Source organism: Bidens hawaiensis, unplaced genomic scaffold (genome assembly GCF_021521415.1).
Source record: "Bidens hawaiensis isolate Kalapana, Puna unplaced genomic scaffold, B.hawaiensis_p1.1 tig00023398_1, whole genome shotgun sequence".
Taxonomy (NCBI): Eukaryota; Viridiplantae; Streptophyta; class Magnoliopsida; order Asterales; family Asteraceae; genus Bidens; species Bidens hawaiensis.
In genome coordinates, this window is record NW_027493667.1 from 272554 (window position 1) to 283726 (window position 11173).

At 28.1% G+C, this 11173-nt stretch overlaps 1 pseudogene across 1 annotated transcript; it reads left to right on the forward strand.

Annotated features, from left to right (window-relative positions):
- Nucleotides 1–1059: 1059 nt before the first annotated feature.
- LOC143567416 (protein trichome birefringence-like 39) lies at nucleotides 1060–10578 on the forward strand (annotated as a pseudogene). Its single transcript, XR_013141408.1, has 5 exons — nucleotides 1060–1471; nucleotides 1675–1849; nucleotides 9394–9562; nucleotides 9679–9837; nucleotides 9913–10578. The product of XR_013141408.1 is annotated as a protein trichome birefringence-like 39 (transcript).
- The last annotated feature ends 595 nt before the right edge of the window (nucleotides 10579–11173 follow it).

Sequence of the window (11173 nt, forward strand, 5' to 3'; positions counted from 1 at the left end):
CCACCTGAAAAAATACTTAGGTCCGTCAGTAACTGTATGTAAATACATATAATTACATCTCATTTATTTTACATGTTCTCCGTTGTTGGTCTATCATCTCCATCGTCGGTTAACTTCCAATGAGATGTAATTATATGTACGCCATCGTCAACTACATCAACGCCCCTTTTTTCATTAGACAAATATTTGTTTTCATGTTTGTACATTTAAAAAAATCAACATACTCGTGTTCGTTTATGTTTGTTCGTTAAAAATCTAAAAACTAAACATCTCAACTGATAAAACACGAACGTTAAAAAATATAATAAAAAACTAGTATATGTGTATTAAATTAAAACAAAACTACGTTAAAAAATAAAATAAATCATCATAAAATAGCAAAACGATTAAAAACAAAACTTTAAATAAACTCCCGTAACACGGGAGGATCAAACTAGTTATTATATATATGAAACTCAAAAATGAAAATGATATATTTGAGAGGTTATAACAACCCGTTTGAATCGAAACCTCCCACTTTGAAGTAAGTTCACATTCATTTATTAAATGTTAATTGTTTTTTATGTTGTTAATTGTTAAGTTATTTGTTAAATTTTAGTTTTATTTTGTTAATTTGTTAGTTAGTTTTTTAATTTAAAGACTATTGCATTTATATTATATATTTTTTTAAATCTAATGACGTTGTCTCTTATATTATTTTATCGTGTTTTTATTATGTAATGAACTTTGCCCGAATCATCGAATCGACCCTTACCTCAAACAGACCCAGAATTTCTTATGCCCGACTCTTTGAAATTAAAACAAATAAATGTAGTATACCACCTGGAAAAAATACTTAGATCCGTCACTAACTGTATATAAATACATATAATTACATCAAATGATTAAGAAGAATTAATAAGACAGAAAGTGCAAGAATATATAACATTATTATATATATGAAACTCAAAAATGAAAATGATATATTTGAGAGGTTATAACAACCCGTTTGAATCGAAATCATTTGAGATTATTACTCAATATGTTTGACTTATTTATTTAAAAATACTAATTATAAAATATATTTTTGTATTTTAGTTATGATGATATTTTACAAATAAAAATGATGGGCTTGATCTCCTTCCTCTTCTCTTTCTCCTCTTGTTTTCCCATTATATATACATAAACCCCCTAGTACAACACAACCAATTTGGATCAGAAACCAAGAAATGGGAAATCTGGCTACCTCATTATTATACTTGTCATTGTTTTTGTTTTTTAATCAAATAAATGCCACTCCTTTCCTAAATTCTTCAAAGGCTGCCTCCTGCAATGTTTTCAGAGGCAAATGGGTTTATGATCCATCCTACCCTCTTTACAACCCTTCCACTTGTCCTTTCATGGATCCCGAATTCGATTGCGTCAAGTACTGGCGACCGGATAGATCGTATCTCAAGTACAGGTGGCAGCCTTTCGGCTGCAATCTTCCCAGGTTCGGCCTTTTCCTTTTTCCTTTTTACACTGTTGTAAACAGGAGTACAGGACAATTTTAAAACATGTAGACTGTCCTGATTACTGTAATCAGTTTAAGGGCAATTTTAAAACATGTACATTGTCCTGCTTACGATGTAAAATATTTACAATGTAAAATGTTGATTTGATAATTTTGAAGTGCAAGTGAATTGGTGGTTGCAGGTTTAATGGGGTAGTGGTGTTGAATAAATGGAGGGGAAAGAGGATAATGTTTGTGGGTGACTCACTGAGTTACAATATGTGGATTTCACTGAGTTGCATGATTCATTCATGGGTGCCTAATGCTAAGTATACACTTGTTAAGACAGGAAGTGTTCTTACTGATCTTATGTTTCAGGTTAGTTTTTATTGTCTTTTTTTATCTGTATTTATTTTTATTTTTAAATTATTATTTTTACCTTATGGCCAATTATATCAATCTAGCTACTTCCATGTTTCTCTTTCTTATCGTTACACTTTTGCTTTTACTTTAAATAAATAGTGGGACGATCTCGATTTGCTGCAGGCATTTGATTGGTATAAGCTTGGTTTAAAATGTAGGTTGAAAAACATGTCAAAATTATATTCAGAAATCACGTAAAATTTGCGTACATTGTTATATCGTAACATTTCAAAATCTAATTAGGTAGATATTATAATTAACAACCTGAAGTTTAATAAGTAAATTTAATATTGAATTCACCATTCTAAAAATTGTTTTGTTAAATAATACATATATATTAATGTTAAATTCCGAGATCTTAACGTCTCCGTTATGCTTTATACTATAATTTTTTTATTCAAAACTAAAGGAAATAAAATGCAAACATGATTAAAAGAAACAAAAAACGTAATCCAAATCTATAGGGATTAGACATGTCAAAATTAAACTTCTATTATAAAATGCAAACATTGTAAAATGAAACAAAAAGTATATCAGCTAAAATTGTATGAAGTATATAGTGAGTAAATATGTTAGCATTAAACTCCTACGATAACAAATAGGTTTGCCATTGTATATAGTATAATGTGTTTAATAATAATAATATCAAAGTAAAACTTATTAAAAATAATTTGAATAATAATTGTTTAATATATTTTAGGTTTAATTATAACATAAGATAGCAAATGTGTTTTTAAAAATATATAATTTATTTTGAATAATCATAGCCGGAAATTGGTGCGTGACTTTAATGTGCCTTTGTCTACGTAATTGCAAAGGCCAAAAGCGAATGTCTCTTTCCGCATTCATGATCTTCTGCAACGCTACTTGTAATATGTGCATAAGTTGTAGTACTTCATAGTTAATCACTTATCCCTATAATTACACTAATAAACACTATATTTCTCTCTCCTTTTCAATTAAATAATATTTTTTATATCTTTATCATTACAGTTTTTTCTCTTCTCTATTCACAATCAATCCAGCAAATATTAAAAAATAAATAGGGGCAAACAATGTTCCCTAAATGTTTCCTCAAATTTACAAAAAATCACTACATTTTTCTCTCCACCCTATAATTTACACTCACAACCACTTAAAACCTCACACTAATTTACATACTCTCCTCACATAAATTTAAGGGATGGGATGTGAATGATCTTAAAGCACTCCTAACCTATCCCCTTATGTTAAGGTATTTTGTAAATTATAGGGTGAGGTTGTGAGTGGTTGTTCTAGGTTGAAAAGAGAAAATGTTGTTACTTTTTCTTAATTTTGGAGAAATAAAATTTGTCCTTATTTATTTTTTAATATTTGTTGAATTGGTTGTGAGTAAATGAGAGAAAATATTGTAATGATAAGATATAAAAAAATATTATTTAATTGAACAAGAAAGAGAAATGTTTTTTTTTTGTGTAATTGTAGAGACGAAGATGGGGAACGGGCTGGGAATGCTCTTAAAGAATTCGCATCCTATTATCTATCTTTAAATCTAAAATTACACTAAAACATATTACATTTTCCCTCTTCTTTTCAATTACATAATATTTTTTTATACCTTTATTATTATTATTATTATTATTATTATTATTATTATTATTATTTCTCTTTCATTCACACACAACCACTTTCAAAATATATTAAAAAATTATATATGGTGAACAATAACTTTTCAATTATACAGAAAAATCACCACGTTTCCTAAAATATAAAAACTCTTTACTTACAACACCTTAAATCACTCTCTAAATTATAAAAACACCCCATACATAAAAGAGGGGGTCGGATGAGAATGCTCTTACACCAACAAAAATGAGAAGTGTTAAAGTCATAACTAATTGACGTGTGTCAAATAGAGATCAAATAAAATATGGTATAAAAGTAATAGTGCATATTTTTTCTCTTCACATAAAAGCCACACGTTAATTCCTCATTATTTTAAAATGTTTATAAGTTTTTCATATCATATTTTTTTTATAAAAGAGTTCACCATAGTAACAAGCGTTTTTTTACCTTAAATATGAGTATGATTTTTTTATATACAAATTTAAACAAAAATTACGTCATTGTGTCGTTTTCCTTATCATTGTGTCTTTTCTCGTCATTGTGTCTTTCTGTTTATCATTGTTTTTTTTTCGTCATTATGTCTTTCAGCTCATTATTTTGTTTTTTTTAATATAATATGTAATAATAATATGTAAATATAATAACAAATTATCTAATACCTAAAACACAATGATAATTTCATATTACACAATAACCTAAAACGTAAACACAGTGATCAATATATAGCACAATGACCTGAAAGGTAAGGCACAATGGTGAATATATATAACAAAATTACCTGAAACGTAAAACACGATGGAAACCACATATTACACAATGACTTGAACGTAATATACAATGAACGTAATACAATTTTTTTCAAATTAAGTGAATGGTGCATGTTAATCCCGAACAAAATACCATAAACGTATTACAAATGACTACAACACAATGATAAAGAGAAAGACAAATAATGAGCACAAACACAATGACGAACAAAAAGACACAATTGCGTAATCTTTGTTTTAATTTTTATCTTTAATATGAGTAATAATTGAAAACCACACTAACCAAAATCTAAAACACAATGCATAGAAAATCCCAATTAAAAAACACGAACAACCAATTTCACAAATGAAAAAAATCCACTAATTTTATTTTTATTTTATATAACAACATGATAATCGTATTAAAGATACAAAACGTTTGTTATTACAGATATTTTTTTATAAAAATTGTCGTATGAAAAATTTATAGACGTTTTAAAATGATGGAGGATTGACATGTGTCTTGCATGTGAAGAGAGAAAATCATTAGGCTGTGTTTAGTAGATGGGCTATAAAATGAGGTGACTTGTGACATATGGCGCCAAGTCTGTAAATGATGGGTTTTTGTTTTAGGGTGTAATGGTGTTGTAGCTATATATATATATATATATATATATATATATATATATATATATATATATATAGGGTAAGGATCCTAAGAGAACCCTTTTAAAATTGAGAACTTTGAGAACCATTTTTAGCCATAAAAAAACCTCTAAAAAAATATTTAAAAAAATCATAAAACGAAAAAAAACAAAAACTAAAAAGTAAATAAACACAAAATTCTGATATTTCATTCCGGTTTCTTAAAAAAAACTTCGTATTATACACATGCATATAATTTCATTTAATTTCTAGTTACGTAATGTACACATATGTACATTATCATTTACCTTAAATTGTTGTGTATAAAAAAACATGTATAAAATTAAAAAAAATAAGTATTATACATATGTGCATAATTTTGTTAAACGATAATTTTTTTCTATTTTTTATTTTTTTAATAAAACCGGGATGAAAAATAAATTTTTTTTTTTGTTTTTTTACTTTTTTTAATTTCGAGTTATTTTTTGTTTAATAAATTTTTTTATTTTTTGTTAAGAATAATGTTTTTTTATTTAAAATGGTTCTTAAAGTTTTCAATTTCAAAATAGTTCTCACATGATTTTAATTATATGTATATATATGGTAAAGTTAAAATTCAAAGTATAGTGAAAATGAGAATGGTGATATATATATGGTAAAGTTAAAATTCAAAGTATAATGAAAATGAGAATGGTGATAAGGAATCTAATTAATTGATACTATATTTGGATAGTGGAGATTAATTTAAAAATAAAAATTGATGAAAAAGACATTAAGGTAATAACTCACTTATGATGATTTTTTCTCTTTACATACATGACACATGTCAATTCACCTATAATTTTAAAACCTCCATAACTTTTTCATATCACAATTTTTTTATAAAATTTCTCTATAATAATAAACGTTTTTATCTTTAATATGATTCATATTGTAATATAAAAATAAAAAAATAAGTGGATTTTTTTATATTATGTTATTTGGTTGTTCATTATGTTTTTTTAATTGGGCTTTTCTATGCATTGTATTATAAATTTTGGTAATTGTGTTTTTCAATTGATACTCATATTAAGATAAAATTTAAAACAAAAATTACATCATTGTGTCTTTTTGTTCGTCATTGTATTTTGTGCTCAACATTTGTCTTTCTACTTATCATTTTATTTTAGTCATTTTGTAATACGTTCATTGTCTTTTGTTCGGAATTGATATGTGACATTCACTTAATTTGAGAAAAATAATATTATGTTTATTGTCTATATCGTTTAAGTGATTGTGTAATATGTAGTTTCCATTGTGTTTTACGTTTGAGTCATTGTGTTATATGTATTTTCATTGTATCTTACGTTTCAGGTCATTGTGTTATATGTATTAATCATTGTGTAATATGTACTCTTCATTGTGTTTTATGTATTAGATAATTTGTTGGTACTTTTCATTATATTTACATATTATTATTACACAACGATGTTATTAGTATTTAAAAATAAACACAATGATGAGTTGATAGACATAATATTAAAAAAAACACGATAACAAACCGAAAGACACAATGACGAAAAAACACAATAACAAACCGAAAGACACAATGATGAAAAAAGACACAATGGTAAGCAAAAAAAACGATTTTATTATGGTGACTTTTTTATTTTTTTTAAATATCATATGAAAAAGTTATATACGTTTTAAAATGATGAGAAAATTAACATGTGAATTGCATGTGTAAAAAGAAAATACGTGCTATTACTTTTATTTATTTTTTTCTTTGTTCTCCACTTGACACATGTCAATTAATTATTGCTTCTCAAATCTTATTTTTGTTGACCTAGAATAACTCAACCTTTTATATATATGTATATATATATATATATATTTATGTATGTATATCTTAATTTGTTTTTTTAATTTAAAATATACGTGCATGCATAATTGTTTAATTTTAGATGAAAATTTAATACTCCTAACATCTAGAATTTTATATAATTTGTATTAATTTATGCTCTAATAATAAATATATATTAATGGGTAAACTTTATTTAACTTAAGATAATTTGTATTAATTTAGGTTGTAATGATACATATAAATTAACGGGTAAACTTTATTTTCCAACGCATACAGCGCCTTTATTGTTAAAAAGTTTATTTTGCCAGCTGGTTAAGCTTGGTTAAGCTTTTAGCCCTCTTGTCCTTTTGGAGCCACAAAACTTCTAAAGTTTTTGTTAATATAAAGCATGAAAAAACATTCAAATTTAATTTTTCTATTTTTATTAACTGAAATAAAAAATTCATAAGATTTATAAGCATATGTTATTTGACTAATACTTTTTGAGGTATTTAGAATTGTCTTCCGATAAGAGCATTCTTAACCCATCGCCTAATATTAAGTGAGGAAATTTTTGTAAATTATAAGATGAGGTTTTGAGTGGTTGTTAATGTAAATTTTAGGGTGGAGAAAGAAAACTAGTTTTTTTATTAATTTGAGGAACTTTAATTGCCCATATTTATTTTTTAATAGTTGTTTAATTGGTTGTGAGTATAGAATAGAGAAAACTGTAATAATAAAAAATATTATTTATTTGAATATGTAAAAGAATTATAATGTTTTTTAGTTAATTATAATATACCCAATAAAGGTACCACTAATTAAGCGTGTAGTATTATTTTATTCAAGTTAAAAGCACATCATGGCGATTGTTCATCATTTGCTCCTTGATTTTTTGCTTAATTTTCCAATCATCTTTATGTTTTCTTTTCCTTTTAAATACTATTTTTAGATAATTAAATAGCATATTATAAATGCCTTTATAGTTCAACTATTAGTAATTTAGGGAATAATTTGTGTTAGTGTCGCTAAACAGAAAATATTTTTTTCACCGACCCTATCAGTATTAGGCCATGGGTATATTCTAACCCCTACAAAGGTTAAAATGACATGTCACTTTAAAGATAGATTAAACCACTCCCTACTTGTGTTAAGTGTGTTAAAAAGGCCATGGGTTATGCTTTTAACGGGTTAAAAGGAACAATATGCATTTACTATGTATTAATTACTAATTGATTTGCTATTTTAGTTATGTATTAATATGAGAGAGATGAAGTTAAATGGGTTAAACCATTTCCTTTGGATGACATGGAGTGAAAGAGAAAAAATGAGTGATGTGGAGCTTATATGGAGTTAAGATGTGTTATAGTATACCTCATGGCCTTACACTTAAATTAATACATTATACTTTTAACGAGCACAAGACCAGAACTCTCACTTTCCAAAATTACTTGGGTCAATATCAAAGAGCAAATTGGAAATACATAATCCTATTTTTCATATAATGGATTATAATATTCTTACATTTAAAAATCACTATTAATGCTTCAACCTTTCAACAATCACCATCTCAATGGACCTCCAATAAAAAAATATTTGACGTTGTTAAGTTTTTTTTCCGAGTTTCAAACCAATGTTTTAGCTTTCGATCGGAAAAAGATACGAGCGCACCGAGGTAAAAGTCATCTCGAAACAGTGATTCAAATGATTTGATTTTTGTTAATAGGAAATTCAAAAACACCTTAACTGAAATATTGTTTTGTCGTTTTGATCACCGTTTCAAGATAACTTTTACATTAGTCGACTCGTATCCTTGTTACGATCAAAAACCCTAAAACGTCGATTAAAAACGTAACGGCGTTAAGTGTTTTATAAAGGTGAATATATTATCTGCTAATATACAAAAAGTGAGATTATTTATTTCTAATTTATCTTATAAAAATAACTAATATTTGATATCTTATCTTGTATTAAAGTTACTGAATACAATTGTAATAAAATTGTCTTAATATGTGAAAAACTAACTAAAAACGTCTTTCACTTGGACAACAATTAAATATGTAAACGACGTTCTAAACTTATAGTTTACGTGAATCTCACTTAATCCTCTTATTTGGTGTGCAATATTCTCTCGAAGCAATTTTGTTACTATTTTATATGCAAATTTGTATAATCTTTTATTATAAAAGAATTTCGTTATTTAATCAAATCTTAACTTATTTAATGTGTCCAATTTATTATTTTATAGAACTTTTACAAATACGTACGTTTTAAATATTTTAGGAATTTAATTTACTAAATTTAGGTTATAGAACTTTCTCATGAAACATACTTAATACTTTTTTTTTTCTGGTAAACATAATTTCAAACTTGTATTTATTTCAGTAAAGTTTTTTATAATTTCACAATGCAAGAAATTATATGATATCACGATGAATCTAAATCACGTGAGTTGCATGTGGGAGTGGGATAACCTCACGAGAGGAGATGTAGTGCAATAATATATATACATTATTTGGCATTTTTCTTCACCCTCATCACGGACTTAGCTAGCCCCAAATTAACATTTCATCTACATTCGATTTACTCGAAATCGTTTTTTAAATACATCAAGTTAAATTCAGACCTAATAACAAGTCATCAACTAATTAATCTTTAATTTATCTGTTATTTATCAACATGATTACGGATTAACATTATCGATATACCGTACAACAACTATTGTCGATGTAGTGAACGAAAACGGGTACTAAAACTAGACTCCATCCGCCAAGGAAACATGTGGAAGGGAGCGGACGTGTTAGTTTTTAACTCGTGGCATTGGTGGACTCACACAGGGCGTGACCAACCGTAAGATCAATTTACCGTATTAAGATCCATAAAGAATTTATGTGTTATAGAGTATACAATACTCGCTTTTTATTTGTTATTTTACGCATCTTATCGTATATATAACTGGAACACAGGTGGGATTACATAGGAGAAGGAGGAAAACGTTACAAAGACATGAATAGACTTGTAGCATATTATAAAGGAATGACGACGTGGTCAAGATGGGTCAGTCGTTTTGTTGACCCGTCAAAAACCAAAGTCTTCTTCCAAGGCGTTTCCCCAGTTCATTATGAGTATGTTCTTTTCTTATCTTTTCAAGAAACATAAATTTATATAGAAGATTAATCGTTGGTTTGAAAATCACATAGGGGTAGGGTCTGGAATGAGGTATCAAATTCATGCAAGGGTGAAACTCAACCATTTTTCGGTTTAAGGTATCCCGCGGGCACACCAATGGCATTGGTGGTAATCAATAAAGTCTTGGCCCGAGTAAAGAAGCCGGTCTACTTACTTGACATCACCACGCTTTCTCAATTTCGAAAAGATGCTCACCCAATGTACTATAGTGGCAACCACATTGGTCTAGACTGTAGCCATTGGTGTCTTCCGGGTTTGCCAGATACCTGGAACATACTTCTTTATGCAGCTCTCTCTGGTTAAGTTGCTGAGACAATTGATTTTAGATTAGAGATCTTTGTATACAAACAAATGATACAAAGACGTCTGTGAACTAGCGTACCATGTTTACATAATACAAACATGGTATGCTTGTTAGGGATGTGTATAATTCGTTTGTTTGTTTACTTAGTATTTGTCATATGCGGTGTGTGATTTATTGCTAATTATTAGTCATAATCTTGATGGCTACATTAGCTTCCATTTTTTATAGTGTTTGATTCGTAATTGTAAGTGTAATAAAGATAGAGTGTTAGTGTAATAAAGAGAGAACACTGACGATTCATTTGTAATATCTTTGACATTTGATTGCGTTTTTGTTTTACGAAAAAGAATTATGAGAACAATGTTCTTCATAAAAGAAGCAAATGGTGTTCATATATTATATTTACTTCTTGTTCAAGGTTTAGTTTATTTGCATTATGCAATATCTAGAGGTAATGGATTTCAATCTATAGACCTAGAAGAGACAGACTCTTAGACCCATCCACAAAGACATAGAAAATACCCTATAAGTGCAGATATCATTCTCGGGTAAACTATATTCACCTGTGGGTAAACTATAGTTGCCCGCAGACCTACTCTATTCACCCGCAAGCAGTCCGCGCCGACCACGCAACCATCCTTGGAGCTTCATGACAAGCTCATTGTCACTACTAACAAGCAAAATGAGTTGTCACCTACAGAGGAGGCAAACAATACACAATGGCTAATACTCAGGCCAATCACAATCCAAGATTCCTTAAGAAACCGGGACAACATGAAGAGCCAATCAGTGGACACTTGTGTTGTACCCCCTAGGGGACTGCCATCATTATCTGCCAGCTGTCAGGACCAATAAGAAACCATGTACGTGCTCCACCACAAGAATAAAATGTTCTACAGATAGTGATAACTCGGTCAATCCTTCTCCACCTTTCCGGCTATAAATGCCACATCGGAGGTTGCTTACGA